Here is a 24,358-nt window from a genome sequence, read left to right as displayed (position 1 = left end):
TTGATAATGGGAGCCTTTCACGTCTAGGACACTAGTTCAAATTTGACCTATGTTAGTAGTGACTGAATGTCATTGACATTACAACTGGTATGGCTACTATAAAATGATTTGGTGCTCTTGGTCCAATTGTTAGGGGACAGGCGGACATCAAAAATATTTCCATTGCAACTGGAACTTAGACTGTAAACTCCTGGGGACAAGAACCATGTCTTCATATGTGCTTGTGGAGCACTTAGCTCAATGGGATCCTTCTTGTTTATTAAATAGATAATAATGCAACCTTGTTACTCAGCAGAGAGGAAGAAATTTTAAATGAGTATGAAAACAGTTATCCTTTCACCTGGTGATCCCTGTAGATTAGAGGAATGGTAACCTGTTCTCTGGATAAAGAGACTTACATCTTTAGTATTCTGTTAGGCATCTTTCACAAGCAATGACTATGATTGTTGGGGTATTTTTAAGTAATTTATTGTAGTTTAACATTTTCAACTACATTTCTCTCTTTTTCTCTGTATTTCATGTATATATAAAATATGCACACACTCATTCATATGTGTATATAGAGAACATGTACTAGGGTTACCATACGTCCGGATTTTCCCGGACATGTCCAGCTTTTTGGGCTCCAAAGAAAGCCCAAAAAGCCGGACATGTCCGGGAAAATCGGGGGGGGGGGGGGGCGGGACGGGCCGGCGGTGCGGTGCCTGGCCGGGGGCTCCAGGGCCGGGCCAGCGGGGCCGGGCCGGGGGCTCGGCCGAGGGCTCGGGGGCTCCAGTGGGGCCGGGCCGGGGGCTCGGGGGCTCCGGCGGGGCCGGGCCGGGGGCTCGGCCGGGGGTTCCGGCGGGGCCGGGCCGGGGGCTTGGGGGCTCCCGTGGCTCGGGGGCCGGGCCGGCGGTGCCAGGCCGGGCCGGGGGCTCGGGAGCCGGGCTGGGGACTGGCGGTGCGGTGCCGGGGGCCTGGGGGCCGGGCCGGGGACCGCAGTGCTGGGCGGGCCGGGGGTGGTCGGCCGGGGGCCGGGCCCGGGGCCGGCACTCCAGGGCCGGGGCCGGCACCCCAGGGCCGGGGCCAGCCTGGGCCGCGCCTCCTCCCCCCACACTCCCCCTTACCTGCTTCAGGCTTCCCGCGACTTAAATGTTCGCGGGAAGCAGGGGAGGGGGCGGAGACTTTGGGGAGGGGGCGGAGTTGGGGAGGGGGAGGGGGAGGGGCTGGGGCGGGGCCGGGGGCCCGTGGAGTGTCCTCCTTTGGGAGGCACAAAATATGGTAACCCTAACATGTACAATATAAGTAACCTTGGTTTATGGGCAGCTAGAATATCTAGCTAAACATGGCCCCTTAGAAACCAGAGTCAAACTACCTTAAAGAGCAATCACAAAATGATAGAATATTGGAATGCAGCATAATACATACCCACGCACACCATTTCCTATTGCATCTTTCTGCCATAATCATCCCTCAATGTCCAGGGTTCCAACTTAACTGTTTCTTCTGCATATGAACAGAAATGCTGTCAGTTTTTTCAGATACTAGTTAAGTGGTTGAAAATTAAAAGCTTGAAACCTAGCCACTGCTTACTCATTGGATCAGGGCACAGTGAGAAATCTGAAAATTAAAGGGTTGAAGAAGTGCCCGGCAAAGGAAGGACAGTGAAAGAAAAGCGGCAAGAATATACAAGCTTATTTCCTTTCAGTGCATGTGTGTCTCTGTGTGTGTACGTACACATAAATATATGAAACATAAAACATAAATATAAAATTGTAATTTTCAGGCCTGAGCAGCAATCACTTTAATATTTTAAAAACTGACAGCATTTCTGTTTGTATGTAGAAGGAACAGTTAAGTAAGAATCCTGAGATTCAGTGACCTTTGTGGTGGAAAGATGCAATGGGAAATGCTGTGCATGGGTATGTACAGTACTGTATTCTAATATTCTGTCACTCTGTGGCTGCTCTTTAAGGTAGTTGCCTCTGGTTTCTAGCTGGCCATGTTCAACTTGATGTTTTTGCTGCCCACAAACCAAGCTGGGTTATGCTGTACATTTTATCTACATGAAGGCATCCTTCTCCACAGTAATATTTACTTTGTAATTATCTCTCACCTTTTCCCTTCTTAAGGTGCCTTGGTGGGATGCGTAGTGGTTTGCTTATTTGATGGGCTTGCATATGCTTTTGAAAATAAACAAAAACAGTTTCTCCTCTTATAAAACTAAAGAAGTAAATTCTGTGCCTTAAAAAAGCAATCTTTGAATATTTTGCTTAAAAGTAAGTAAGTGGCACAAGACTTCTGCTAAACTTCCTTTTAGATCTTGTGCTTGATTATATTTTATTTTGCTTTCTGTGCATAAAATCCTTTAGTTCTGGATTTTTTTGAAGTGTGAAATTAGATCGGGCCAAAAGAAATTATTGGTTTTCCTTTGAGTGATTGTCTGTATGCACATTCCACTTATAGTGCGCATGCACCATGTGTGCCTGAGATTGGAGTCTTTTGGCCAGCAGTGCCCACTGTGGCAATGCATGCTCCCTGAGTGTCCTCATGTCCTGCACTAAGGGCAATAAAAGAGGGAGTTGGGCCAACTGCCACTCACTTTCTTTCACTTTCTTGTGGCTTCCAGATGGAACTGCTTGTAGTCAGTTGCTTCAACAAACTGCTGGCCTTTTTTGTCTATCTCTGGGGAGGAGGGTGTGTGTGTGCATGCCTCTTGGCATTTTGTTAGTATGTAGACTTGGTTTAATTTTATTTACCAGGAAAATGTTATTGTACTCCTGGTACCGGGATGGCTAATTCTAAGTTCCCTGGTTTTATGTACAGCCCCTTCTGTGAGGGGCTATCTGCTATGCACGTTAATGATGGGCATATAAAGAGCTTATTTTGTTTGGAAGAATTGCACATCCCTAGCAAATGTGCAGTTTGTAAGTTCTTTACCCATAGAACTTGGAAATCCAGGGAGGCCCGCTTCCCAGATATTTGTAATAGACAGATCCATGATATTGACTTTGGCACCTCCTACCCCCTGGATCACCTCACAGGTCTAAGAGAGATCCAGTCAGCAAGGGGTCTACAATATCTCAAACCCATAAGCTGCTGCTTCTGCCATGAAGCTGAAAAAGATTGATGATAATCCCACCATGAAGAAGGGACATGATAAGGAAAAGATGAGAGGCAGATCCCCAATCAGTCTCCTCAAAAAAGCAAGTGACTTCACCATGTCATTCCATCTCAAGAGAGAGACTTCAAATCACCATATAGTTACTGCTGAAACTAGACCATCTTCTTAGAGAGATGTCCCTGTGGGTGCTCCACTCCAGGTGTTGGTGCGTCCCTGCTCCTTCGCTCAGAGATTTTGACAGCAGTACTCGTACCGGTCGCAAACGCGCAGAGCCTGCCCCATGCACTGAGTGTGCCTTAATAGTACGCGTGCGCGACCGGTCTCCTCAGTTCCTTCTCTACCATCCCCGGCCTGAGACGGAGCTCAGCAGACTCGTTAGAGAATTTATTCTCTCCCTTGTTCAACTCTTTTCCCTCTTAGTTTAGCTTACCAGTAATCGTTAAATACTCTTTTCCCCTTCTCTTTTCTTTAAAACAAAAACAAAACAAACAAAACAAAACTTCCGACATGCCTGGCTCTCCGGGTTTTGAGCACTGCTCTAATTGTAATGATGCCATCCCTCTTTCAGATGGCCACTCTAAATGTATTAAATGTTTTGGGGAATCCCACATCCCCCAAAAATGTGCCCACTGCAGCAAGTTAAAATCCAGGGCACGCAAAGACAAGGAGCTGCGGTTAAAACTGCTCCTGCTGCAAAAATCTCTCTGACCAGCCTCAGACCTGGGCTCCAACTCTGCTGTACACCGCGGCCCCACCGCTTCAAAGAAACAAAAGAAAACTTCAAAAAAGCATCAGTCTCTCTCAACCACAAAGGGTATTCTCAGGGACAAGACTTCTCCGGGCAGATCCACTGCTTCCCTCCCAGCGCTCCCTCGGCTGAGTACCTTTGATGCACCAGGCTCAACCCGCCTGCAGCTGTGGCACCAACCTCCAGTGCCGAGGCTTCAGACTTTCAGTTGCCTGCCTCTCACATGGCACCATTCGGCAGCGGTGCCGACGCATACTAGCCTGTCTGACCCCCCACGGGCTCCTCTCATTCTCCCTGCACCGTCAGCCTTTGAGCTAGCCAGCAGTGACAGAATGCTCAGGACATGGGTGCAGAGGAACCCCTCCTCACAACAAATTCCTCTCGCGCAGCCCTCCCCTCACAGAGGCGCTGTGGCACCGCAATTCACACAGTCAAGGGACCTGCTGGTGTCACCTATCTTGCAGTCATCCCTACTTAACATCTACTTCTCTCCGGACACTCAGGCAAGGTCCGCACAGCTTTCCTCCAGTGATGAGGAATCTGGGCTGCCGGGAGAATTTTCACCTTGTCAGATCTCCCGTCCACAGACCCCAATCAAGAGAGGTCATAGAAAAGTTACCTTGTCCTATTCCGAGGGTCCTGCCCAAAGCTGCGTGAATCCTGGATGGCACCACCCATGCCCTTTCCACCACAGTGGCAGTATTGGGCTCCATGGGCTCCTTATACTCGGGACCACACTCGTTATACTACTCTAGCCAGGCGTGAGACCTGACGACTGTTCCACCGACTCCAGACACCAGGCAGTCCTGTCACAACCGCAAGAGCAATCACCGCCTGCCTCTAACCCAGTAGAACCAGTTGTTCCACCTGATGAAGCATTGCTTCCTCTTCCCCCGACGTCTTCGGACAACTTCTCAAAATTTCAGGACCTCTTAAGAAGAGTTGCTAATGAGCTACGAATTAACCTGGAGGAAGTCCCTGAACAGCAGCATGAGCTAACAGACATCCTGCAGCCCTCTTCTTCTTCTAGAATTGCATTACCTATCAATGCAGCCCTTTTAGAACCTGCCAAGGCCATCTGGCAAACTCCGGGTGCAAGCCTGCCTGTCTGTAAGCGAGGAGACCGGAAGTACTTTATTCCTTCCAAGGGTCGAAATTCCTTTTTTCTCACCCAGCGCCAAACTCGCTGGTAGTAGACGCAGTCAACCAAAAGAACAAACACCAGTTTCCCCGCTCCACCCCTTCCGACAAGGAAAATAAGCAACTAGATCTGCTCAGACGTAAGGTATATGCTTCTTCCTAGTTGCAATTTCGCACTGCTAATTATACAGTCGTTCTAGCAAAATATGACCACAAAAATTACAATAAATTCATGGACTTTATTGATCACATTCCAGAAGAAAAGAAACAACAATTTACAGCCATAGTTTCCGAGGGACAAATCATCTCCCACACTGCTCTTCAAGATTGGCCCTTGATGCGACCAATACTGCGGCACGGTCCACTGCCACAGCAGTTGTGATGTGCCAAGGTTCATGGCTCTCATCCTCTTCCTTTCCCCAGGAGGTCCAGAGTACCATTGAGGATCTCCCCTTGGATGGTGAAAAATTATTCACCTCCATGACGAATGACATACTCCACTCCAGGAAGGACTCCAGGGCAACTCTCCGGTCGCTAGGAATTCCAACCCCTACGACCAGAAGGCAACAATATAGATACCAGCCTTACCAGCGACCACACTACCCCACATACACCCAGCAATTCCATAGATCTCACGATCAACAGCAACCACAGTAATGCCAGAGACCCAGATACCAACGCTGCCATCCCAATTCCTTGGCAGCGTCTCAACCCCCTTCGACCAATAAGCAAATTTGAAGCCTTGGTTGAGGGCATAGAAAACAATATTTCCACTTTTGCGCTTACACCGCCTGCCCCTATTTTTGGTCACCGCCTACGCCCATTCTCCCATCAATGGTGAAATATTACCACCGACAAGTGGGCTTTAGAGGCTATTCGTCACAGTTGGCTATTCCATCCCTTTCCTCTCCCCGCCTCCCACGCACCCACCCTCCCCGTCCGTCTTCGGGAACCCCTCTCATGAGCAACTGCTCCTCCAAGAACTACGGCATCTCCTTCAATTGGTAGCAGTGGAAATCGTGCCTGAACAACACAGAGGGAAAGGTTTCTATTCCCATTACTTCTTAACAGAAAAGAAAACCGGGGGATGGCGACCGATCCTTGACCTCAGGCAACTAAACAAATTTATCAAAAAGCAAAAGTTCAAAATGGTTACCCGCACCACCATAATCCCAGCGCTGGAGCAGGGCGATTGGTTTTCAGCCCTCGACCTACAGGACGCCTATTTTCATGTGACTGTTCACCTAGCCCACAGACGTTTTCTTCATTTTACCATCGGTTTGACACATTTTCAATACAGTGTGTTGCCCTTCGGCCTATCTACCGCCCCCTGAGTTTTCTCCAAACTCTTAGCGGTGGTTACTGCCCACCTCATGAAACGGGGTTATTATATTTCCTTACCTCGACGATTGTCTCCTCAAAGCCTCAACACTGATGAAGCTCTTTGATCCACACAGCTTACTGTTGCTTGTTTCTTTTCCCTTGGCCTACAAATAAACAAAAACAAATCCACCTTATCTGCTACCCAACAACTGGGTCTCTCCCGCTCGATCGTTTCAACACCATAAAACTCCTGGTTACAAAACTTCATAACGGTCCCCAGGTCACTGCATGAGACTGCCTGCAACTATTAGGCCACATGGCCTCGTGTACTTTCGTGGTCAAAAATGCACGCCTATATATGAGGTGCTTCCAAGCTTGGTTGGCCACAGTTTACAGACCAAACATACACGCTCTAAACAAGCCTCTATCCATATCCTTCAGAGTCAAAGACTCTCTCTGATGGTGGACAGTTCCCTCAACCTCTGCTCAGGAGTCACTTTTCTCCAGGAATCTCCATCACTCAGAATGACTACCAATGCATCCCTCATGGGACGGGGAGCACACATGTCCCTCACACAGCCCTGGGGCTATGGTCTTCCACCAAAGCCTCTGTAATAGGTCCTTGCCGGGGCTCGACCCTTCCGGGCAGGAGGGGAGCCACACCGACTCACTACTGTGGGAACAAGCAGTCCGTTAGTCCAGAAGCTCCGGCCCTCTGGTGCAGGGGCGGAGCAAAGCCGACAGCTAGCTCAGGGCTCAGGCCCTCAGGCAGGGGCTGAGCAGACAACCGGGAGTTCGGGGCTCAGGCCCTCTGGTGCAGGGGCTGAGCCGACAGCAGTTAGTTCCAGGCTCAGGCCCTCTGGTGCAGGGGCGGAGCCAACAACAGTTAGTTCCAGGCTCTGGCCCTCTGGTGCAGGGGCGGAGCCGACAACAGTTAATTCAGGGCTCAGGCCCTCTGGTGCAGGGGCTGAGCAGACAGCAGTTAGTTCAAGCCTCAGGCCCTCTGGTGCAGGGGCTGAGCAAGCAAACAGGTAAGGAGCCCAGGCCCTGGATCAGGGCGGGGCACACACAGTGATAGCTCAGGCCCTTGGTTGCAGGGGCTGAGCAAGGAAACAGTCAAAGAGCCCGGGCCCTGGATCAGGGCGGGGCACACACAGGGATAGCTCAGGCCCTTGGTTGCAGGGGCTGAGCAAGCAAGCAGTCAAAGAGCCCAGGCCCTGGATCAGGGCGGGGCACACACAGGGATAGCTCACGCCCTTGGTTGCAGGGGCTGAGCAAGCAAGCAGTCAAAGAGCCCAGGCCCTGGATCAGGGCGGGGCACACACAGGGATAGCTCAGGCCCTTGGTTGCAGGGGCTGAGCGGGCAAACAGTTAAGGAGCCCAGGCCCTGGATCAGGGCGGGGCACACACAGTTATGGCTCAGGCCTTTTGGTGCAAGGGCTGAGCAAGCAAACAGTCAAAGAGCCCAGGCCCTGGGTCAGGGCGGGGCACACACAGTGATAGCTCAGGCCCTTGGTTGCAGGGGCTGAGCAAGCAAACAGTCAAGGTACGCCTAGGCTCCTACAGCCGAGCGTTGGGTGAGGGGGAAGCCTGCCACCCGTGAGCGGGGGTGGCAGGGGGGAACGCAAGCCCACCCACTCCACTGCGTTCCAGCCCGGGGCCCTAGCAGCGGTTACTGCCGCTGCTGGTCATTGGGGTGTCCAGACCGCAACACACAAATATAAGATGTATTTGTGTACTTTGTATTTTTGATAGCAAAGATAGACTGGAAATGTAGCACTCTTCAAAAGTTGAATTTTTTAAAAATTTTGCATGTGGTCCCACCATTGTCTTCCTCACTTCATTTTATATTTTATCTTTCAGTGTGATAACATTTAAGCCAATAAAAATAATGTTTAGCACTTACATAGAGTTTTTTTCATCTTCACAGCTGTTTACAAATATTAGCTAATTTATTAAACTAAGCTTCGGACTTATTCTAGTAAGTGCCAAGTTACTTGGGGAGACATATGCAGCCAAGAACATTCCTTCAGTCTTTTAGAATGACAATAACAGTACTGATCCATCCTTCCACCTCCATCACTGTCATTATTGATATATTATTTGTATAATGCCAGAGGTATGCATGGCTCTTAACAGGAGCCACACTGATAAAATGGACAGGTCATTTCCCTAAGGAGCTTACAGACTAGGACCCCAATCCTGCAAACACTTACACACATGTTTAACTTTACTTCTAGATGAGTAAAGATAAGCTCAGGTGTATATAGGATTGGGATCTAAATTAGATCTAAATAACTCAGCAAAGAATGACAAAAAGTGAGTGAAGGGAAGCAAAAGAGGAGGGCTATAGCAGTGAGAGATTGAGATATGGATGTTACTTATGAATCTTTAGTTCCAATATTTATAGTTAGTATATTAAAATAAAGAATAGTATCTGGTAAAGAAGGAGGGGGGGGAAGATAAGAATTATGAGACTGAAAGAGTGATTATTGAGAAGGATTTCGCAGGAGGAGAATCAGGTTGTCTGGCATACAGGGATAATATTCCAAGCATAGGGGGCCTGTATGAGAGAAAGCAAAGTGTCACCTGTGAGAGATGTAAGGGATATATAACTTAGCTAGATTGACAAAGCGTAGATAAAGCATGATACACTCTGCAGTAAGTTGGACCTAGATTCTGTAACAAGGCAATCAGGTTTTCTGTAGCACTCCAGTACAGTAGACTGATACAAGTGGACTCAGGAGTGAATCTGTGAAGCTGAGGAATTTGAGTTTGATACCAAAAAAAGACTGACAGCTAGAATATGGCCTCATGAGGTGGAGGTATCTTGTGGAGAGCTTAGGAACACCGGAATTGCCAGACTGGATCAGAACAGTGGTCCATTTAATCTGATATCCTGTCTCTAACAGTGGCCAGTACCAAATAACACTACTAGAATCCCTGTAATAGGCAATTAGGGAATAACCTATCCCCAAAATAAATTTCTTCCTAACCCCAGGCAGTTAGTGATTGGCTTATGCACTGAAGCTGGGTGGTTTTATAACCCTTATATTTTTTTATCCTAGCTAATGTAACTAGATGTTCTCATTATCTATATAAATGTCTAATCCCTTTCTGAATCTCGCTAAGCTCTTGGACTCAATGCTGTCTTGTGTCAATTAATAACTTTATACACAATGCATAATTTCCTTGTAACTGTTTTAAATGTGTTGCCTTTCAAGTTCATTGGATTCCGCTTGTTCTTGTTTTATGAGAAGGTAAACAGGAATGCCTGGTTTACCTTCTGTATTCCATTAATAATTGTATGTATATCTGTCTTCTTTCATTTGTCTCATCTCTAAGATAACAATCCTAATCTTTTCAATTTCACTGAATATAAAAGACTTTTCATGCCTGTAAATATTTTGATGCTTTTACCTGGATCCTCTCTATTTCTTCTTGTGATAACTAGAACTGAACACAATGTTAAAAAAGAGCCCATGCCATTGATTTATGTAATCATAGAATCATAGATTATAGGACTGGAAGGGACCTCGAGAGGTCATCGAGTCCAGTCCCCTGCCCGCATGTTATAATGTTATCATCAGTATCATTTGTTATCCCGTTTATTGTGCATCCTAACTTTTGTGTGCTCTTCATTGTGCAGATATTTTCATTGAGCTGTCTGCAGTGACACCTCAGCCTATTTCCTGAGTGGTTATGCTTAATTTAGAATCCAGCAATATGTATAAGTATTTCAAATTATTCCTTCCAGTGTGTCTTTAGCCATCATATATTTCATCTAACATCATGATCCTTGTTCACCTAGCTTTGCTTGATTCCTTTGGAGTTTATACAGTTTTCTCAAGTCTTGACTAACCACAACAGTTTCGTATCATCTGCAAATATTATCACCTCACTCTTCATTTCCTATTTGAAATCATGAATTAATACTTTAAATAACATGGGCCCTCGTCCGTGAGGCACACCATTGTTAGCCCTTTGGGAGGGACTTTGTTAAAAGCTTTCTGAAAATTTAACTAAATATAAGCTGTTTATTATTTTGTTGACTGGGTCAAAGAGGTCTAGTAGACAGTAGAGGCACAATTTCCCTTTACGGAAGCCATTGTATTTTATCCCTGTTATATCATGTTTATCTAGGTATTTTATAGCTCTCTTTAATTATTGTTTCAATCAGTTTTCCTAGTACTGAATTAAGGCTCACTGGCCTGCAATTCCCAGGATCATCCCAGCACTTTTAATAAAGATAAATACAATATTTGCTACCGTCTAGTCTTCCAGTATTGTCATAGATTTTAATGAGATCACATATTTTTGTTAGTGTTTCAACTACTTAGTTCTTAAATTCCTTCAGAATTCCTGGATGAATGCTATTCAATCCTAATTTATCAGTTATTTTAGTATCTCCTCTTTTTTTCAGTGGCTGACAATGTCTTATTATTATTACAGTAACTCCTCGCTTAATGTTGTAGTTATGTTCCTGAAAAATGCTACTTTAAGTGAATCAACGTTAAGCAAATCCAATTTCTCCACAAGACTTAATGTAAATAGGGGGGGTTAGGTTCCAGGGAAATTTTTTTTGCCAGACAAAAGACTCTCTCTCTCTCTCTCTCTCTCTCTCTATATATATATATACATGATATATATATATATACACACACACACACACACATAAACAAACAATTTAATACTGTACACAACATTGATGATTGTGAAACTTGGTTGAGGTGGTGGAGTCAGAGGGTGGAAGAGGGTGGGATATTTTCCAGGGAATGCCTTACTGCTAAATGATGAACTAACCCTTGAAGGCTCAGCTGAGTGCTAACACATTGTTGTTAATGTAGCCTCACACTCTACAAGGCAGCACGAACGGAGGAAAGGGAGACAGCATACCAGAGAGAGACACCTTGTGTGCAGTGGCGTAGCCAGGTTCTAAGAGCAGGGGGAGCGAAGACAGAAAAAAAGGCGCCACCCCGCTGCGAAGCAGCGAAGAAAAAGAAAGAAAAACCCAAGTCTTGCTGAAGAACCCGCCGTGCCGAATTACCCACCACCGAATTGCCACCAAAGACCCGGAGCGACTGAAGCACCCGCCACCGAATTGCCGCTGAAGACCCGGAGCTGCCTGTGGGAAACCCACTCTGGAGCCGCAAGGTAGCAGGCGCCCCCCAGCGGGCACAGGGAGGAGCGTCACCCAGCTGCCACAAAGCGAGGGTGGGGGAGCAGGAGCCGCCACTGCAAGATGTATGCAGCGGAGCCCGAAGACCTGGATGTGCTGGGAAGCGCCGAGTGAGTGCTCAGAGGAGCGGCCACTCCCCCTCTAGCTACGCTACTGCTTGTGTGTGAAAGAGAGACACGCATTGCCCCTTTAAGTATGCTGATCCCACTCTAAGTACACTGCCCTTTTAAGTAGATCAGCAAGTTGAGACAACAACTGCTGCCAGCAAGGTCCTGAGCCCTGTCATGTCCCCTCCCCCCGCTCTATGGAGATGGGGGGCAGGACCGGGAAGCAGGGGGAGGGGGACACCCTGACATTAGCACCCCTCTTCTCCCCCGCCCCGCACAGTAAGCAGGAGGCTCCTGGGAGCAGCTCCAAGGAACAGGGCAGGAGCAGCACAGGGCAGTGGGGGGATGGACAGCTGAACTGCCCGGCAATTGATAGCCTGCTGGCCAGCTGCCGCACAGGGAACTTAGGGGAACTGATAGGGGGGCTGCAGGTCCACCCTGGTTCCAAGCCCCCACCACTAGCTCCAATGGGATGCTCTTTCTGCAAGCGGCGGAGAAAGCAGTTGGCTGCCAAACAACGTTATAAGGGAGCATTGCGCAACTTTAAACGAGCATGTTTTCTAATTGATCAGCAACGAAACAAAGTTAACCAGGACAACTCTAAGTGAGGAGTTACTGTACTTGAAAAGATTAGGTCTGGAGTAGGTTTCTCCCCAACATCTTCTATGGTCAAATTGATGTAAGTAATTGTTTGACTTGTCTACAGTGTCCAGAAGTCCAGCAGTTCTCTTCTCTTACTGTTCTCTTACAAGCTTCGTGCTTCTGATGTACTGAGAGAATTTCTTGTTGTTTGTTTTTATGTCCTTGGATAATTGTTCTTCAAATTCCATCGTTGCTTTCCTCATTTCCATTTTGAATATTGTGTGCCATTGCATTTTGCTTATTTTATTTAAGCAGAAGATAGAGATTATTTTTGGTGGCATCATGTTGGATAGCGCTATGGGGTGTCATGTGAAAATTGGAAAAGCCAGAGGCTGTAGTAGTATAGGGAAGCGAATGACAATTACTTGAAATACATTGAAATGAAAGAATTGATTCAGTAGGATAGTAATAAAATTCACTGTTTTCATTTTCAAGCTGCGTGATCAGCAGAGGTGTAACGACAAACACCTTGTCAGCTTTTATCACAGCAACAGTAGTGTCAGTGTTTTTCAGGTCTTTCATTATAGTTTATTGTGCATATCCACATTCTGCAGATGTTGCACCCTATTGTAAAGTTAATTCTCCCCAATCATTTTCAATGTACTCTAACAGCTGACGAAAAGATATGAGTGTAGGGTCCTGCAAATTGAATCCTAAGTGTACTATTGTGTTCTCAATAGATGTTAATCAAAGATAACTGAATTGGTCCAAAGAGAGTCTTACTGGTATATTCTTAGTTCAGCGCATGAGGGGCTTGAATCCTACAACTCCGATTAATTCTAAATGGAGTTATAACTAAACTCAAATGCATTGAATCTGGGCACATGATTTCACGTTTCTCTTATCCCTATAGATTAATAGAAAGAGTGATGAGGTTACCATAAACTCATCTCCATCAGGACACATAGTACATACCCCATTTTAGGAAGCAAGATAAACCAAGCCTAGTTCATCTTATTGACAGTGGATTGCACTGCCACAGAACATCCAAGGCCACCCAGAGAAGATCTTTTCTTTTTTAATAAATAATGAAAATAAATTTTTGCATGAATAAAAAGAAATGATATGCTAAAAGAATTTACTCTGCAGCCGTGTTTGAACGATTCCAGATTTTTCTGTGTTTCGGGTATATTGATAGCTGTACAATATCCTTCCAAAATAAAATATGCTGTTAAGTAGGCTTTCTCCCATTAAAGAATCTTTTCTTTTTGTTGTACTGGAACACAGAATAATTAATTAATATTCAGATAAATCAGCTACCTGTTGTATTGTGCCTCAAAACCAGTAGCTAAAATTTATCATTATTAATGGGTGTTGTGTCCCAAATTTGATTAATCGGGGTGTAATATAATTACTTGTGCAGGCACTGAAGGCATTTCTTCCACCTTCCCATATGCAAAGTTGTCCATTTGGCTTAGATGAATTGAGGGGGAAGTGTCTCTCTTTTCCTCTGAAGCACTGCGTATTGTCTACCCAGGGGCAGGGTATTTGAGCTAGATGAACCAGTGGCGTGATCATTCTTATGGCACATTTTCTTATGCAATCTAGAATGGGGAAAACACATTTAAGAGGTTCCCTAATCTCTTGGGTATTATGAAATTGTAATTTAATTTAGAATAGCTCTCTATTTCAACTTTTAATGTTAGTGTAGCAGTGAAATTAAAAACAGAAATTGTGTTTACAGTTGTCTTCCTGATTGTTTCATGCCATCTTGGAGAAACTTTACAAGTAACTATACCTACAGTATATTAATTAAAGATCTTGTTACTCTATTTCCCTTATGGTGAGATGGACAGGACAGTGGGATCTAATCAGTTTTGTAATTTGTGTTTTGGCAGTAGATTACTGTCTGAAGAGTGATTCTAAAGCAAGTCTTACAATTCTTTAGTCAGTTATAAGTAATTGCCTTCCCATCAGTCATGAAAGGTTTATGATTCTCTGATGTTCTGTAAAATGTTCATTTTGTTATCTTTTGTGTAGTTCTCAGCACTGGGGAATTCTGGCTGATAGACAAAATGATCACTTACAGTACTTCCCATTTGTAGATCTCAAAGGTACCCAAGAACCATAATAACTATAAAGTTCCAGCCTAGATACAATGGTGACTGGGCATTTGATAAATACCTATCTCGAGAGCACACCCCAAAACCAACACACACACCCCCAAAGCACCCAAAATATTAACCCTCTAATTACATGGTTAGAAAAAAATGAGCATGTTTATAGTAAGTGCATACCAATAGCTACTTCCGGAGGGTACATCTTAAGAGTAAAATTGTGGTCGCTTATAAGCTTATATGAATACCATTACTATTCAGTTTCTTATTCATTTCAGGCATACTACTCACAAAATAAGCAATGTAATCCAGTGTATATGACATCAGATTAGGAGTCAGGAAACCTGGGTTCTATTTCTGGCTCTGCCAGTGACTTGATGTGTAACCTTGAGCAAGTCATTTAAGGTCTGTGCCTCAGTTTTCCCCTCTGTAAAATGTGCATAATAATGCTTACCCATCTTTGTAAAGTGATGTAAGATGTATGGATACACTATATAAATGTTAAGCCTTTATTATTATATCCAAAGCTCTGCTGTAACACTACTAACATCATACATATTTATGCGTGTTTCACACCTCATTGATAAAACCTGCATGATTGCTCAATACATTGTACTTCTGGGTGCTGTGTATATATATAAAGTATGTGTGTCTCTGCATGCCTTAACTTAGGACCATGTCTTCTCTGGCAATAAAATTGTATTACCTCTGCTGTAGTCTCTGAACACAACAGATTTTCCAATTAGCTTCACTTTGGAGTCTCTTCCATTTGGAGCTGTACAAAGGAGCTAAACTTGGCAGTTTATTTGAGAAGGAGGAGTTAGATTGGTCTTTCTCTCCCCCATGCCATAACAGGCACGTGCCACATCTGTTTGGTTTCACAGTTATCAGTGCTAGACCTGCTCATATTTCAGCTGCCTATATGAGTCAGTGAGTTATGCCTCTGAGTGGGGGATGGAGCAGTTTCAGATGATGCTCCCAAATAATAGAAAGGTATGTATGGAGTTGGGGGATTTCCAAAGTTATTCATCATAGTCTAAAAATTAAAAGAAAGGGCTGGAAAAGGTCAGACATAGATATAGATTCTGTGTGAATTTTTTTTTGTAAACGGATACTTTTTATGATGACCTGTGCACACCCAAATCACTATAATCTGTGCCTCACAAAGAAAACCGCACAGGCAAGGCCTAGTGGTTTTGTGGTAGTGTTATGAACTCCCATCCAGGAAACCTAAGTTGGATTCCTATTGCACATTTCTATGGGCTGCAAGTGCTGCAAAGGCAGAGTTCTCTGATGGTTGGAGGGTGGTGAGAGAACAATGTGTTGATTACTAGAGAGGCTTGTGTTGATTACTAGCTAAATAACTGTCAGGATAGAATCTTGGTGACTGCAACTCTGTCTGAAAACTAAGAATGGTGAAATTCTCCCCACAAACGGATATGCTGAAGGTAAACATCCTTTCCCTAAAAGAGGAAACACAAAAATAAAACTGTACTTTGATATGAAGTACCTAGTGATCAAAAGTGATGGTATTGCAATGGCAAATGATTGAAACACATACTTGTCCGCATTGCCAGTAAATGTAACAGGCACTCATTTAAGAGGATTTTTTTGCAGCATAGAGCATTGAAAACACATGTCTAATAGGTGCATTCATTTTAACATATTCAGTGAGCAGGCCTGATTAATTAGTACATGTCAGCATCTGGTACTTACTAAGACTATTCATTTTTAAATGTTGAAATTGTAGGGAATGGTGCACACCAATTATGTTCTTTTTAACTGAATTATGTTGGTATAAAGTTTTAGTGGAGGAGGCCATCATTGTGATTCAGCCAGCATTCATCTAAGGGAGAACTGCCAACCTGAAATTATTTAGAACAAAGGAAAAATGCCTGAAATGCATTGTGAAAAGAGAAGAAAAATGCCTGAAATGCATGTATTACTATCTTTAGGCACGCAATTGAGAAGAGGTCAATAAATAAGAGCCATAAAAATACCTCTGCATTTCAATGCAAGGTTCAAGCACCTGACATCAAGATGTCTCAACAGATCATCTCTTTATCCTTATGCAGAGCCCTTGACTCTGTCATCTTGCATCATACTGCACTGATAAGTAGAATAGTTTGTTACATTTTCATGAGCTTGATATCACCATAGTGGGCCAAATTTAGCCCAGTGGTAAATAGTTGCATATCTGTTGAACTCAGTAGAGCAGTACACCCTTGTAGAGGATTGAATTTAGTCTATAGTGTTGTCAAACTGTTGTTTTACTGGTTCATCCATCTAGTGAACGAGGAAGTGTGATCCAGTGGCTAGAGCACTAAATTAGGAGATGAGACGTGGATTCTATTCCTGGCTCTGCCATTGACTTGCTGTGTGAATTTTAAGTTCTTCTTCGAGTGCTTGCTCATATCCATTCCATTAGGTGTGTGCGCGCCGCGTGCACGATCGTCGGAAGATTTTCTACCCTAGCAACACCGGCGGGTCGGCTGTGGAGCCCCCTAGAGTGGCGCCTTCATGGCGCTGAATATATACCCCAGCCGACCCGGCGCCCCCTCAGTTCCTTCTTACCGCCCCTGACGGTCGTTGGAACTGTGGAGCGCTGCTTAGCTGTTCTCCACTCTCCCTAGCTTAGTTAGTCATTCGCAGTTATAGTTATAGTTGTAGTTCTAGTGTTTATAGTTAAATAGTTTTAAAGTTGTTATTGTAGTTCAGGGGATTAAGGGGGTCGTCTCCCCCTTTCTCCCCCGGCTTCAAGCAGTGCGCCTCCTGCGCTAAGCCTATGCCCACGAGCGACCCGCACGACTCCTGTCTGAAGTGCCTGGGAGAGTCCCATCAAACAGATAAGTGCAAGATCTGTAAGGCCTTCAGACCAAGGACCAAGAAGGAGCGGGACTTTCGGCTCCGGCAACTCCTGATGGAGGCGGCACTTAGTCCGGACGCTCCATCTACAAGCCAGGCCCCGGCACCTAGCGCCTCGGTGCGCAGTGCCCCGGCGGCACCGGCCATGCCGACCACGCGAGTGGCGTCGGACAAGCCTCCCCGGCACCGGACCTCGTCGGCACCGCAAGCACAGCAAGTGCCTCGGCGCCGGTCATTATCCCCGGGGCATAAAAAAGCCCATAAAACGGGGACCTCCGTGCCGAAGACGCCGGCTCCCTCAGTGCCGGGGGTAGAGCCGCGTCCGCCGGTGGAGCACCGGAAACAGGTGCCTCCAGCACCGTCGACTCCGGCGCCGAGGCCGTTGAGTCCGGTGCAGATAGCGTCTCCACCGAGGCCGGCGGTGATACAGTGCCTCCCGTCGACTCCAGAGACCTTCGCGGCGGCGAGAGACTTAATAGCTCTCACGGAGCCGGCACCGCCCCAACCACCGGCACCGACGGCACCGTTGACTCGCCCGGTCCAGTCGAGGGGGAAACCTGCCTTGATGCGCCCTCCATCGCAAGGGCTGGAACCTCGGCACCGATCCAGGTCCCGAAGCAGGTCCCCACGCCGCTCGCAGTCCCGGCGCCGAATATCACCTCGGCACCGGTCGTACTCGCGGCCAAGATCTTCTTCGCGGCACCGCTCTACGTCTCGGCACCGCTATGATCGTCGGCACCGATCAACGTCGAGACGTAGTTCTCGGCACCGCTACGGTCGACGCTCGACGTCGAGAGGCCGCTCCCGGCACCGGGCATACTCCAGGTCCTCGTCGAGGTCCAGGTCCGACTCCCGGCACCGACGAGGTCATCGGCACCGGTCGCGGTCCCGGCACCGATCGCCGGCACCGCGTAGAGATAGATCATCTCCGGACCGGCACCGTGCGGCACCGCAGCCCACGGGAATCGTCTCGACGCTCTCGGCACCGCCGTGGCCATCGAGATCGGTGTCTCGCTCCTCGGAGGACCTCTCGAGATCGGCATACCCCCCTCAGGGGCAAGCCGAGGAACAGGACTTGGGCCATTGGCAGGACACGACAGAGGACCATTCTCATGGCCCATCTCACTGGTCGTTTTGGACCCCGTGGGCGTGCCATCAGGCGCAAGGGGCTCCAATTGCTTCGACCTCTCGCTCCGGTCACTCCGTCAGAAGGGCCCCGGAGTCCACCATTTCTCGGCCTCCGCCAGGGGGCATGGAGGCTTCTGTGTCCGCACCACCTGACGCCCTGGACCCAGGCGCAGGTGATGCTCCGGCCCAGGAACAGGGAGACCAGGACCAGCCCTTGGATCCTGTTCCACCGGAGGCATCTTCCTCTTCTTCTCCGGATGAGGCAGTGGCAGGCACATCGTGCACAGGTCCACCTCCAATAGATCTTCGGGCTCACCAGGATCTTCTGCGCAGGATGGCCCGTAATATGGACCTGCAGGCGGAGGAGATAGTGGAGGTGCACGACCCGATCGTGAATATCCTCGGAGCGGATGCCCCATCGAGGGTGGCGTTACCCCTGATCCGCACGATACAGGCCAATGCTTCTACGATATGGCAGACTCCTGCCTCTATCCCACCCACAGCGAGAGGGGTGGAAAGGAAATACTTTGTCCCGTCTAAAGACTACGGGTACTGGTATACCCACCCCCAGCCGTGTTCACTGGTGGTGGCATCAGTGAACGCAAGGGAGCGCCACGGTCAGCAGGCCGCAGCGCCCAAATCAAAGGAGGCTAAGCGCCTCGATTTATTCGGCCGTAAAGTTTACTCAGCCGGAGGGCTGCAACTTAGAGCGGCTAACCAGCAGGCGCTCTTGAGCCGCTATAGCTTTAACTCCTGGAACTCTATGGGGAAGTTCAAGGAGTTGGTTCCCCAAGAGTCCAGGGAGGACTTTGGAGCCCTGGTAGAGGAGGGTAAGAAGGTGGCTCGGACCTCCTTACAGGCCTCCTTAGACATAGCGGACTCTGCTGCGAGAACCCTGGCCTCAGGTATCGCTATGCGGAGGATCTCCTGGCTCCAGGTCTCGGGTCTGCCTCAGGAACTGCAGCAAACCCTGCAGGATCTACCCTTCGAAGGTCAAGGGTTGTTTTCAGAAAAGACGGACTCTCGCCTGCAGAGCCTCAAGGACTCCAGGACGATCATGCGTTCCTTGGGGATGCATGTTGTGGGCCCTCAGCGCAGGCCATTTAGACCGCAGCCTCAGCGCTTCTACCCCCCCCCCCCCCCGCCTCGTCAGAGACAGGACTCGGCCCGGAGGCGAGGACGAGGTGGTAGAAGAAGGTGGACCGGCCCTCAACCTGGTCAGAACCAGGGGCCACCTAGACCACCTTCAGGCCCCAGGCAGAACTTTTGAAGGTGCGGTCGAGGACGGCGCCCCAGTCATCCCCCAGGATCCAGCCCCATCCTTTCGGGATCGCCTTTCCCATTTCCACCATGCCTGGTCCCTTATAACCTCGGACCGTTGGGTCCTTCGCACGGTGGACAGGGGATATGCTATCCAGTTTTCTTCAATTCCCCCCTTCCCCGTCCCTCTTCAGGGACCCTTCTCACGAGCAACTTCTTATACAGGAAGTTTCCACGCTCCTTGCTATGGGGGCCATAGAGGAGGTTCCAGTGGAGTTAAGGGGCAGGGGATTCTATTCCCGTTACTTTCTCATTCCCAAGTCCAAAGGAGGTCTGCGACCCATCTTGGACTTGCGCGGACTCAACAAATTCGTAGTAAAGTTGAAGTTCCGCATGGTCTCTCTGGGGGCCATTATCCCTTCCCTCGATCCTGGAGACTGGTTCGCCGCCCTCGACATGAAAGACGCATACTTTCACATCGCAATTTACCCGCCTCACAGACGCTTCCTGCGATTCGTGGTAAGCAAGGTGCACTACCAATTTGCAGTCCTTCCCTTCGGCCTATCCTCGGCCCCAAGGGTGTTCACGAAATGTATGGCTGTCGTGGCAGCGTACCTTCGTCGGCAAGGGATACAGGTGTTCCCGTACCTAGACGACTGGCTGGTACGCGGTCGCACCAAAGAACAAGTTCGAGATCACGTCCACATAATAGTGCACACATTCAACAAGTTGGGTATCCTACTCAACAAGGACAAATCCACTCTAGAACCTACCCAGAGAATAGAATTCATCGGCGCGGTTCTAGACTCCAGACGTGCACAAGCCATCCTGCCAGACAATCGCTTTTGCACCATCACGAGCCTCATTCAAGGACTCAAGGCCTTCCCAACTACCACGGTGAGGTCGTGCCTTACCTTGCTGGGTCACATGGCTTCCTGCACATACGTAACCAGGCATGCCAGACTTCGGCTTCGCCCACTCCAGACCTGGGTGTCATCAATATACCGCCCACATCGGGACAGCCTGAACATGGTGGTCACGGTCCCGAACTCGGTCCTGACCTCCCTCACATGGTGGCTAGACCACAAGGTGGTTTGCGAGGGGATGCCGTTTCACGCCCCACAACCCTCTCTGCACCTGGTCACAGACGCTTCATCCCTGGGTTGGGGCGCCCATCTCAACGAACACCATACCCAGGGCCTGTGGACTGCACCCCAGATAGCCCTGCACATCAATGTTCGGGAACTGATGGCGGTGCGCCTGGCGTGCCAGGCATTTCTCAATCTCCTACGTGGCCGCTGTGTGTTAGTTCTCATCGACAACACCACTGCCATGTTTTACATCAACAAGCAAGGAGGAGCACGTTCGTCAATTCTATGCCAAGAGGCCATTCGCCTGTGGGACTTCTGCATCGCCCACTCAATCCATCTCACGGCATCGTTCCTCCCTGGAGTCCAGAACACTCTGGCGGACCGACTCAGCAGGTCCTTTCAAACACACGAGTGGTCTATCCGTCCGGACATCATACATTCCGTTTTCCAGAAGTGGGGGTTTCCCCAGATAGACGTGTTTGCATCTCGAGACAACAGGAAGTGCCACGTGTTCTGCTCCCTGCAAGGTCGAGCTCCGGGCTCCCTCTCGGATGCGTTTCTCCTTCCCTGGAAAGACCACCTGTTTTATGCCTTCCCTCCGTTTCCTCTGGTCCACAAGGTACTGCTCAAATTGCGCAGAGACCAGGCACAGGTGATTCTGATCGCCCCAGCGTGGCCGAGACAACATTGGTACACCACGCTGTTGGAGCTCTCGGTTCAGACACCAATCCCGCTTCCATTATGCCCGGATCTCATCTCTCAGGACCACGGCCGCCTGCGTCACCCCGACCTGCAATCACTCCACCTCACGGCGTGGCTGCTCCATGGTTCACCCAGGCAGAGCAGCAGTGCTCGCACTCTGTCCAACAGATTCTGCTGAGCAGTAGGAAGCCCTCAACACGGACCACATACTTGGCCAAGTGGAAGCGGTTCTCCTGTTGGTGCGAACAACGAGCCACGTCCCCGTTACAGGCGCCTATTCCTCTCATATTGGAATATCTCCTCTCCCTAAAACAGCAAGGGTTGGCGATATCTTCAATTAGAGTTCACCTGGCCGCTATATCGGCCTTTCATCCAGGGGAACTCGCGTCTTCGGTATTCTCTAACCCGATGGTCGTTAGATTCCTCAAGGGCTTAGACCGGATGTACCCACAACAACGTCAGCCCGTTCCGACGTGGGACCTCAACCTGGTTCTCTCCAAGCTCACAGGTCCTCCATTCGAGCCACTGGCCACCTGTTCACTTCTGTACCTATCCTGGAAGACAGCCTTCCTCGTAGCCATCACCTCAGCAAGGCGCGTTTCTGAACTCAGCGCGCTTACATCCGAGCCCCCTTACACAGTTTTTCATAAGGATAAAGTGCAGCTCCGCCCACATCCTGCCTTTCTCCCTAAGGTGGTTTCTCCATTTCATATCAACCAGGATATATTTCTCCCGGTCTTTCATCCTAAACCACATGCTACTCGCCAGGATCAACGTTTGCATTCTCTGGACGTACGCAGGGCCCTGGCCTTCTATATTGACCGCACAAGGCACTTTAGAAAGACGACGCAACTCTTCGTTGCAGTGGCCGACCGAATGAAAGGTTCACCGGTCTCCTCACAACGCCTATCCTCATGGATTACGTCTTGCATCCGGACTTGCTATGACCTGGCAGGTGTCTCAGCACCGCACCTCACCGCTCACTCCACGAGGGCCCAAGCTTCCTCGACGGCTTTCCTGGCGCAAGTTCCGATCCAGGACATTTGTAGAGCTGCGGTTTGGTCATCAGTCCACACATTTACAGCTCACTATGCACTAGTGCAGCAGTCCAGGGACGATGCTGCTTTCGGATCAGCGGTTTTGCACACAGCAATGTCTCACTCCGACCCCACCACCTAAGTTGGGCTTGGGAGTCACCTAATGGAATGGATATGAGCAAGCACTCGAAGAAGAAAAGACGGTTACTCACCGTTGTAACTGTTGTTCTTCGAGATGTGTTGCTCATATCCATTCCAAACCCGCCCCCCGTCCCCACTGTCGGAGTAGCCGGCAAGAAGGAACTGAGGGGGCGCCGGGTCGGCTGGGGTATATATTCAGCGCCATGAAGGCGCCACTCTAGGGGGCTCCACAGCCGACCCGCCGGTGTTGCTAGGGTAGAAAATCTTCCGACGATCGTGCACGCGGCGCGCACACACCTAATGGAATGGATATGAGCAACACATCTCGAAGAACAACAGTTACAACGGTGAGTAACCGTCTTTTATTTAATTTCACTGAGCCTTAGTTTCCCCCTGTGTAAAATGCGGATGGTAATGCTTGCTCATATTTCTTACGTGCTTTGAGGTCCATGGATGAATAACATATCAGCTTTAAGTATTATTAACTATTATCTTTTACTTGAGAAGCCCAATTTCTGATTATAGTGAATGTGTCTGTTCAGGTTTTAATTAGCCCTGATATGTTCATGTAAGTTTCTTATCATTCATTATAGTGATCACTTAGGGATAGGAATTTCCATAGAATTTTTTTCATTTGCTTCAATGGCTAGGTAGCTTGTTGAGTGGTGGCATGCAAACTATGGAGGGAGAGACCGAATATGTTCTTTTGATATCTGAAGAATAATAAGATTATCAGCACAAGGGTGTGTCAGTTTCATGAGCACCTTTCTTTTGAATAGTAGAGCAAAATGGATTCACAAGGGAATGATGTTAGATTATCTCAATCAAGTGACATTTTAAATTATTCCTTTTTTGAACATGATGTACTTTGTATATGTGTTTCCATTAGCTTCAGTGGACTCTGCTGCACACTATCAAATGTTAGCTCTTGCTGGTAACAGCTACCAGAACAACATTCAGAATGTGAGAACAGAACAGTAGCTTAATGTTGAAAGAGTAGCCATTGTCATTTTAAGGGCTAGGAAGGGGAGAAAGAAGTTCAGCAAAATGTCAAATCATTTTGACATATTTTGTCAAAGGGGCGAGGGATAGCTCAGTGGTTTGAGTATTGGCCTGTTAAACCCAGGGTTGTGAGTTCAATCCTTGAGGGTACCACTTAGGGATCTGGGGCAAAAATCAGTACATGGTCCTGTGGGTGAAGGCAGGGGGCTGGACTCAATGACCTTTCAGGGTCCCTTCCAGTTCTATGAGATAGGTATATCTCCTTTTATATATTTATATATATATATAAGTTATGTACTAGTGAAGAAAGGGATAGACTTTTTTCTATCTTTATAGAGTTCAAACACTGATTTTTAAACTTCAGATTTGCTATGAATTTAGCTCTTAATATTGCAAAGTGCCTTTGGTATTAAAATAAGAAAGTGATAGATATTTGAATTTCTTTACTTTTTCTAGCCCGAAAACGTGAAACCAACAATTTTCTATGGTTTGAAGGTGCAGAGTTCCCTTCTCACAGCTGCAGGTGATTTCAGAGGATGTTACATGGAGTGCTCACAAATCGAACATCCTGTGACTGTCTAAAACCAAACCGTGACTGTCTGGAAACCAATCTGTAGTTTATGAACTATTAACTGAATGACTCTTGCCCACTTCGCATGCTATATCAGAAAACTATATGTCATGTCATGAGGCTGTGTGTAAACCATTTATATTAGGTGTTAATGTTCTAAATTATTAATGGCTAATGTTAATGGCTAGTGTATGCCTAATGTGAGCTCGATTTCTATACTGGTGCCTTGGGGATATGCAAGCGTAAGTTTGTGTACAGCTAT

The 24,358-nt window shown here is 47.7% G+C and overlaps 1 protein-coding gene across 43 annotated transcripts in view; it reads left to right on the top strand.

Moving 5' to 3' along the window:
• Positions 1-24,358, top strand: part of PEAK1 (pseudopodium enriched atypical kinase 1) — a 254,072-nt gene that overhangs the window by 141,081 nt on the left and 88,633 nt on the right. The window contains exon 5 of one of the 43 annotated variants that reach the window (XM_065558426.1): positions 23,982-24,048. The exons of the other annotated variants lie outside the window; for them this stretch is intronic. The gene's annotated coding sequence lies outside the window, so the exon portion shown is untranslated. The remainder of the gene's footprint in view (positions 1-23,981; positions 24,049-24,358) is intronic. 43 annotated transcript variants of the gene reach the window in all.

Source organism: Chrysemys picta, chromosome 10 (assembly GCF_011386835.1).
Source record: "Chrysemys picta bellii isolate R12L10 chromosome 10, ASM1138683v2, whole genome shotgun sequence".
Taxonomy (NCBI): domain Eukaryota; kingdom Metazoa; phylum Chordata; order Testudines; family Emydidae; genus Chrysemys; species Chrysemys picta.
Note: the sequence above shows the minus strand (reverse complement) of the source record. Positions and strands in the feature narration are given on the sequence as shown.